Here is an 8977-nt window from a genome sequence, read left to right on the forward strand (position 1 = left end):
ACAGGGGCTTCCAACATTGGAACAGGATGCCCTTGCCTTTTGAAAAGACGAGTTCTAGTCCAGGAGTTTATGACAGGATATCATCTAGTGTGTTGTCACTGCTCTCAATAAGAAAATCGAGACACACCCCTCCTTAACCAAGGCTTTGGATGGAGTGTACCTCACCCAAGTTTGACCCTGGGCCTTAACCTCCATGTGTGTCCCCTCCACCTGATGCCTGGACTCCCACCTCTGAACCATAAATAAAGTAAGGGTTCCACAGTAACCACAGCCTTAGACAATGCGAGAGGGAGCGCCTTTTCTTCAGAGGCCAAATTTTACCTGGTAATAAATAAATGCCACAGATCACATGATCTGGAGCTACTTCGAGGCCCATGGACAGTAGCAGGTGCCTGCCACGAAACATGCAAGCTTCGATTGACCCAAGACCCCCTCTATGGGAGAGGGCCGAAGGACTCCAAGAGAAGCAACCCATTTTGCACTCAGAAGGTTTGGACACATGGTGAGCAAGAGGATGACTTCCAAGGTAAAACAGTCATTCGGGTGCTGCCAGGAACCAGGAATGCCCCCAACACATGCGAAGGGCATGTCAGTCGTGAAAACCTTGCAGGAAGTTCCAGCCCAAAGCTCAGTCAGCCCCCATAACTCTTTCTTCATTTGAGAGTCAGTTTTCACCAGGTGTGAGACACAGAACCACTGACCCCAAGCCAAGCATGCAGAAACAACCTTCCTTAATCCAGACACTTGTCATCTTGGATTTAAACTTGACCCTGTCTGCCCCTGCTGCACGTGGGAGAAAGGTCAGTTCAGTGTGCCAGAAAAGTCTCCATGATTAATCACTTCCCACCAGATTTGACAGCCCCAGATATTTTCCCTCTTGCCTCCAGGCGTTATCTCAACTCAGGATGAACTTGGAACTGCCATTTGAGGCACGCCCACAAAACTGACACATGAGAGCCAAGAGGACATGCGGGAGATGTGACTCCCACCTGTACTGTGTCAGGGTGTACCTGCTTTCCTCAAGGCGACAATGCAAACCTTTCTACAGCACCCAGAGTTCAAAGCTGGGCTCATCTCATCCACAGATATGCAATCGTCTTCTGCCTAAAAGCCATGTATCTTAATTACATGTCCAACAAACTTCTTGAAAATCATTGCACGGAAAGATACGCATGGATGCCAGGAAGGGCAGTGGTATGTCCTGGCTGAAAGTGCCCCTTTTGGAAAGAGACTTGTATGGCCACTTTGGAAAATAGTTAGCCAGTATCTTACAAATCATACAACCATCCTACGACCCAGAGAACCAGCTCCTGGGTATTCACCCAAGAGAAATGAAAACAGACATCCACCCAAAGACCTGTACATGATGTTCATGCAGCTTTCTTCGTGATCACCAAAACCTAGAAACAACTCGAATACCCATCAGCTGGTAAATGGGAAGTTGAATGTGGTGCATCCAGGCAATGCAAAACCACTCCACAGTAAAAAGAAACTGACTGCTGATATACACGAGGATGTGGACAAGTCTCAAATCAGTTATGCTGAGTGAAAGAAGCCAGATGCAAACACTACATACTGTTTGGTTGCATTTATATGAAATTTTAGAAAAGGCAACATTACAGTGATAGAAAACAGGTCACTGGTTCCTGGGGCCATAAAGGGGGGTTATTCCAAAGAAGTTAAAGGGAACTTCTCCAGGTGCTGGAATGTTCTGTATCTCAACTGTGGCAGTGGTTACATGACTATGTATAATTATCAAAATTCATTCAGGGTGCAACAGATTAATCAAAATGGATTGATTTTATGAAATAAATAACATAACAATATTTTTAAAAGATCCCACCTACTTACTTCAAAAAAATCAGTCCACAAACTAATCTCATCCTTCTTTACCTTACTTGCTACTAAGCCTCTGTCCCTATAGAAAGCTGTGGGTACAGGTAACAAGAGGCTGGGAGGGATCCTTGCTGTCCTGTCCCTTCTAAAATAGGGTGGCCTACATCAAGACAATGGCACACCTTCCAAAAGCCAGAATGGGGTCCACAGCCTGGCCACCAAATATCCCAGGAAAAAGCAGACTTAAAGCATTCCACCCCAGAGATATCACATCCTATCACCTCACAAAAGAGGGGTCCCCACAGAGGAGGGGGCTGTGTCCAAGGTGATGTAGCACCATCTGGAGAACAGGCAAAGTCAGAGCAGGGTGTTCCAGATGTCTAGAGAGAACACTGGCCTGAAGGATCAATCCTGTGAGTTCGTGGACTATGAGAAAAAGCCAGTGTGATCTTTAGAAATTCGCCAGAAACAATGTGAAGGATCCCAAGGAGTATGTGCCAACAAGCATTGCTATTCAGAGGAATAAGACAAGTCTGTAAAAGTCAGAGGGACAGGAACACAGGCAAATGTAAGTACTAAAACGCATCACCTCTGTATAATCTGGCCAGACTCAAGGAAAGCAAAATTCTTTCTTTCTCACTAAGGAGAAAACAAAAGCCATGGAGCTTCTTCATATTTAGGGGGCAAATAATAAAGGCGAATGATATTATTTCTGCAAATTTACAAATGCACCATGCCTGGGCAAATGCTTGAGCAAGAGTATGAGGCACCCACCGCTGCTGATGTTTGCAGCTCAGCAAACTAACCGCGCTCCCTTTCCTACTGCCTTGCTCTTCTGGAAGGTGTTGGGCAAAAGCAAGAGAACCAAGGCTACCACATTACATGCCAACCATTGGTACCAATTTCTGTGAAATAACAAAGCAATCATCACAGATGCTATTGAAACCAAAACCCTGAATAACACCAACAATACCACAATAGACCCCAAATTAGAGGTTGCAGCCGCCAGGCATGGAAGGACTGTGAGGGCACCCCCAGCTGTGGACCTCAGTCTCTGCTCAATGCTGCCCACATTCCAGATTTCAAAAGCCACAGGAAGGTGCCAGGCCCTTTGCAACCAAATTCCAGGGAATCTGCAAAAAACAGAGGAGGCCAGCGAATGCTCTGACTCAGCAAAGAACATACAACCTTCACATTTCCCAGGGCTCCTTGTCAAATGAGCTGGCCCCACTCTCTGGCCCCCTTTCCTCCCAATGGCTATGCTCCTCACCATTCTCTGTGCCCTTTAGCCTCTCCAGGAGAAGTAAGGGCTGGTTATATCCAGCCCCTGGTTAGTTAATCGAAGAGCCCTGATAAGAGGCAAGATATAAACTATAAGTGAAACTTCCAGGGTCGGGTAGCTCATGAGTGGCCAACTAGGATCTGCATTTGATCAGTCTTCTCTCCCTGTATTCAGTCAGCCTTCTCCATGTGTCCACACCCCAGACATAACTAGGTGGTGTTTTAAATCACCTGCCTAAAGCTGAAATAGGAACTAAGCTTCTCTCTTGAAAAGGGAGCTTCTCAAATGCCAGAAAGTGTGCCCCAGAACCAAAGCCAAAGAGAGAGATCAACTGATCGGGTCGGGGGAAGCCATGACCAAGATGAGGACGCCCTTAAGACGCCTCAGGTGTGCCCCAGCCACCTCCCTCAAGCCTGCCTGGGCCCTCAGTCTCAGCCTCTGTCTCCCTGTCTCTCTGTCTCTCTCTCTGTCTCTGTCTGTCTCCCTGTCTCTCTGTCTGTAAAAGGGGCACCCTGCTGCCTGCCACATTGGCCTGTTGAAGGAAAGAATGAGATGAGATCAGCAAAAGGCAAACTATAAACTGTTAACTAAGATGGTTCCAGGAGCGGCCTCACAGAAGTTACTACCTTCCATTTAATAAAAAGCCCTTATCCATGAATAGCCCTTTAGTGACCAGCCAACGAACATCTCAAAACATAAGCTCAATGCTCAATAAATGATCAGATTTCTTTTTTTAAAAACAGCAAAACTAGAATTTTCCTGCACTTCCATAAGTTGTACCTGCCTCTGGGCAGCTGGGCCATCAGCTGCAGCAGGAAAGCAGGAATCTGGGCAAAGCCCTCACTTGGAAAGCTGAGCCCTTCCAAAGGTCAAACCCCAGTTTAACCAGAAAGTGGTAGCTATTGTGTGGGACCTCATCCTTGGCCTGAGTGGGCCAGGAATCTCTGAGCTGGACCTCCTCCCCCTCCTCCTTCTTCTCCCCACTGCAGGGAGCACATCCTTCTGTCTGTCTGCTGTCTGCCAGGGCAGCTGTCCACCAAAAACTGCTTTTACTCCCTGATCTTCCTCCTCTCTGTCTAAACTTGGGCTCATCAACACTCTCCTCTTAGGCTGAGCAGATAATGAGGGGGAAAAGAGGAAGAACACTAACAGCACTTCCCCATTCCAGATGCTTCTAAGTGGGTGCATCATTACCTCATTTTAAACCTCCTGGCAACTCCAACGGTAGCTATCATTAAGCTTGTTTTTGTCATGGACACAGAACAAACAAGTGTCAACCCAGGACTTAGACACAAACTTACCTGAGGGCATCACACCAGCATCCCCACAGACCCTAGCACTTGGTCATTCACCCTGAATCCTGGCTGGCCCTCCTCCTGAGTCTCAGCTCTGTGGGAACAGACTGCCTTTTACCGACTTATATCTGCCACAGAATGTCTCTCTCACAAGATGCACAAGAAAGTTTCACTTTGTTTTCAAAAAGTTCTTAAAATGAAATGAATCTATAATTAAGAGGCTGCCCTACAATGATATATAGCTATTGACCCCATGAGAATGTTTGGGGCCACTGAAGCCTAGGTGGGCAGACACTTTGGGTGACTCCTGCCCCCACCCTTTGGGTAAATGTGCCCGTGCCATGTCCCTTGGCAATACTATGAGATATTTCAAAGGCAGGCTGAGGACTTCAAGCTTCCCAGCCTCCCCACACTCCTTCCAGGGAGATGCTTGCAAAAGGAGAGATTCCTGGGACCTTCCACTTGTGGGACAAGAGAGCAACACAGTGCAGTTAACAAATCAACCAGTCTGGCTCCTGTCCTCAGAGGATCTGAAGCTGTGACCTAGTAACACCTCAGGAAATTCTGGTGACCTAAGATTGGTCCAAATGAAGCTGCTCTCAAGTGGGTTGGAGGTGGAGGGGCTGGTCCTAGATCTACCCACCCATGGAAGGCTCTGTGGGCAGAGGTTCTGAGGAGAGAGTGGGGGTTGGGAGAGATCTTTATCTGAAGACCACTGTCATAAGAAGGTATCAGGTTGCCTAGCACACTCAAGAGAAAGTCTTAGAAAAAACATACTTAAGTGTCCACACACCATCTCATACCCATTTAGATGGCTACTATCCAAAAATGAAACAAAACAGAAACTACACAAGGATGTGAAGAAATTAGAGCTCTTGTGTACTGTTGGTAGGAATGTAAAAGCTTCTATGGAAAGCAATAGAGGTGTTTCTCAAAAACTTGAAAATCGGTGACCACATGATCCAGCCATTCCACTTCTGGGAACATATCCAAAAGAAGAGAAAGCAGGTCTCCAAGCAGTATTTGTACACCATGTTAATCACCGCACTATTCACAATAACTAAAACATGAAAGCAACCCCATAGTCTATGGATGAATGAGTGAGAAACAAAATCTGATATGCACATGTAATGGTATATCATTCCGCCTTAAGAAGGAAGGAAAGTCTGATACACACTACAACACAGATGAACCTTGAGGACATTGTGCTCAGTGCAATAAACCTGTCACAGAAGTACAAGTACCGTATGATTCCACATACATGGGATACGTGGGATAGTCATATTTGTGGAGACAGGAAGTCCAATGGCAGCTGCCAGGGCTTATGGGGAGGAGATCACAAGGAGTCAGTGTCTAATGGGAACAGCGTTTCAGTTCTACAACAGGAGAACTTCGGAGGCAGGTGGTGGTGATGGTTGCACAACACAAATGTGTTAAATACACTTAAAAATGATTAAGATAGCTAATTTTGTTATGTGTACAATGTTTTCAAGTGTCCATGTATTAAAATTAAAAGCATCCAGTCTTTATTGCCTCATCGTCGACCAGATTTCACTTACTCTTTTGTTTTGCGTGGTGTCGCCTCTTCAGCTTCACATCTGATGCCAATTTTATTAATGATAGGATGAGATTCTAATCAACTCTTCTCCAGAGACAGGAGGAACACAAGAAGCAGGCAACTTGGCAGGACCCAAGATGAGGAAAACTAGTCACAGTCCGTTCAGAAGGTGCTGGCTCTGGGAGGTGGGCATGCCTGCCCTGTGCTAGGGCACCGGCCTTTCCTCCTGAAACTGGCCATTCGGGGGAAGCGGGAGGGGGACAGGGAGGACCAGGTTACATCCACAAAATGTGGTATCATTGTCCTTCTGGGTTCTAAATGTTTCTTTCTATGAGTCACAAAGGTTAACTGGGAAGCTCTTGAATTAAAAACCCACAGGGTTTTCCTTTTATAGACTGTCCTCAGGAGACCTCTCACTGAGTGCTCCTTCTGTCCTCATCCCCAACTGGCAGCTGCACTTAGCATGTGTGTTTACAGAAATACCAGTAGTTATTGCATGTTCCTTTCCATGTGATTAAGCATTGCCATAAAGCCCAGGCTGAGTTAGAAATAGACCTTTCCCTTCTGAGAAGGGCTGAAAAGACTGAAGCTGGTGGTGGTGGCAGTAGTGTGTGGCTTGCACCACCTACTGGCCATAGTGGGGATCACATAGCAAACGCCAAAAGAGAGGACCGGGCTTTTCCACCTACCAATGGACTGACCGGAAGCATGGCCCTACCCACCCTGCAAGATGGGAGGTGACTGTAAAATGCCACCAATAACTGCTCCACACTGCAACCTAGCTCCATACTTGTGCTCCCTAACAAAAGTCTCCAATCACCTGAGATATTATCTAAGGCAACAGCCAGACTGAGTCTCTTGCTCCCAGGAGCGCACTTCAGGCGGAATACATGCATGTATCCAGACTTGGAGATAAGAAACACATCTCACTATGGCTTGCAGCTATAGCATTTGCCAGGTAACATCTGACAAATATATTTTGACCCTCATAACAGTTGTATGAGGTATATTCTACTACTCTTATTTTAGACGTGAAGAAACCCAGAGGTTCAGTCACTACATTAAATACCTTTCTAACACAGAGAGGGAAAGGGCAGGGTACCTGTTGAGAAGTGGAATTATAACATAATAGTTCTTTTTTGTTTGTTTTCCAAAGCAAACACATCAACATAAAGATATCCAAGTGTTGTCTTAACAGTTTGGAAGATCTATTTAAAAGTTCCACAAGCAAATGAACATCCCCAGCTTTGCAGCCACTGCCTCATTTCTTGGCTCACTTCAACAAATGAACTGACCACCTTCTGGGTCCCAGCAGAGCAGCTGGTGGAAACTACTTCATCACCTACCTTATGGTAGGGGCACTCTTGATGCCAAAAAAACTAATTTTAAAAAATGGAAACTCGCCACTACTGAGGATATTCATGTTCTAAAGCCTATTCACAAGGAGTTTGGAACAATAATAGGAACACGTATGTAAAATCTCCAAGAGTGACTACTTCAAACACATACATGAAATGTTTGTGTCCTAATGTGTTCATTAAAAAAAAAAAAAATTAGTACTGTCCTGTATAGAGCCACACTGAACATTTAGGAAAAGAACTCATTGTCACAACAGCCTTTCTAGAAACAGCAGAAGACTCATCCTTTTAGGATTCTAGAAACTCTCTTCTCCCTGACCCCAAGCCCCATTCTGCTCCCTCCTTCCTAAATGGTCCCACATAGCCATCTTACATGTCCTAGTCTGTCCTGAAAAAAAGAAAAAAAATGCATTATGATCCCACTGCTGTTCATTGGCATTTTTTTCTTTTTCTTTTTTTTTAAGATTTTATTTATTTATCCATGATAGACACAAAGAGAGAGAGAGGCAGAAACACAGGCAGACTGAGAAGCAGGCCCCATGCCAGGAGCCCGACATGGGACTCAATCCCGGGACTCCAGGATCACGCCCTGAGCCAAAGGCAGGCGCTAAACCGCTGACCCACCCAGGGATCCCCACTCATTGGCATTTTTAAGAGCATGTCTTACTCCAAAGAAGGAAGGCAGCCTCCAGTCTCATATGAGGTAGGGTGGCACTGCCTCCTTGTTATGTGACCCACTCGACTGAGGCAGGGAGTCTGATGTACAGTCAGTCTGTAGAAAGAGCCCACATGACACTAGCAAATGGAAGCCGGATTTTAAGAGAAAACCAGATTACTAGTTTTGGGGGCTCCTTACACTCAGTTTTTTAATATCAATTTAAAAAACATAAAAACAAATATTTTAAAACCTTCATCTAAAACACAGTGCATGACCAAGTACAACAGTCATCCCTGCATCCTTTTGGACAATGGAGGAAAATAACACTTGGTGTTAGAAAAATTACAAAAAAAAATGTTGCTGCTCAACAATAAAGCCTTTTCTGCGAAGTGACTCCACATGGGCAGCCCCACGTCTGGAAGCTCTCTAGGAAATAATCTGGGACAATCACAGGTCACACTTCATCTGTTTCCTTTCCCTCAGGGTCCACTCTTCTGCACTGCCTCATGTCTGGTGTCTTGAAATCCAACTTTTTTTTTTTATATATATTTTGTCCTCTAGTTATCTCAGGTGGGAGGGTAAATTAAGTCCCTATTACTTCACTTATGTGGAAGCAGGGATGCAGAGAAGTGATTCTTGACATCTGAGAATAAAGCTATAGACTCTCTTCCTGGCAACCACAGAGGAGACACTCCCCGGTCACGGGAGGTCTCAAGCCCCTCAACACATGGCTGTGCTTAATGTGTGTGCTAGATTGATGATGGTCCCTTCCTGCTCCTGTAGTCACACAACCATGTCCTTGTCATGGCCTCATGGTGGGCAGGGTGTATTTCCCCATGCTGGAAATATGAGCTAGCCTGTGACTGGCAGCCTGACAAAAGCTGAGGTTTGCAGTGCACTCCCCATGCTAGCCTGGGACACGCACAGCAGTCAGAGGCACCATCTCCCCAGACTGCAGAGTGAGCTTCTCGATCCTGAGGGGGATTTCCT

At 45.8% G+C, this 8977-nt stretch overlaps 1 long non-coding RNA gene across 4 annotated transcripts in view; it reads right to left on the reverse strand.

Moving 5' to 3' along the window:
* Positions 1 to 6242, reverse strand: part of LOC112664414 (uncharacterized) — a 74708-nt gene extending 68466 nt beyond the window's left edge. For 2 of the 4 annotated variants that reach the window (XR_004806041.2, XR_004806038.2), the window contains exon 1: positions 5973 to 6242. This is a non-coding gene — a long non-coding RNA (uncharacterized LOC112664414). Of the gene's footprint in view, positions 1 to 4419; positions 5068 to 5972 lie in introns of those variants that run through there. The other 2 variants (XR_003139692.3, XR_004806039.2) reach the window with 1 other exon arrangement.
* Between the last annotated feature and the right edge of the window lie 2735 nt (positions 6243 to 8977).

Source organism: Canis lupus, chromosome 17 (genome assembly GCF_003254725.2).
Source record: "Canis lupus dingo isolate Sandy chromosome 17, ASM325472v2, whole genome shotgun sequence".
In the NCBI taxonomy this organism is placed as follows: Eukaryota; Metazoa; Chordata; class Mammalia; order Carnivora; family Canidae; genus Canis; species Canis lupus.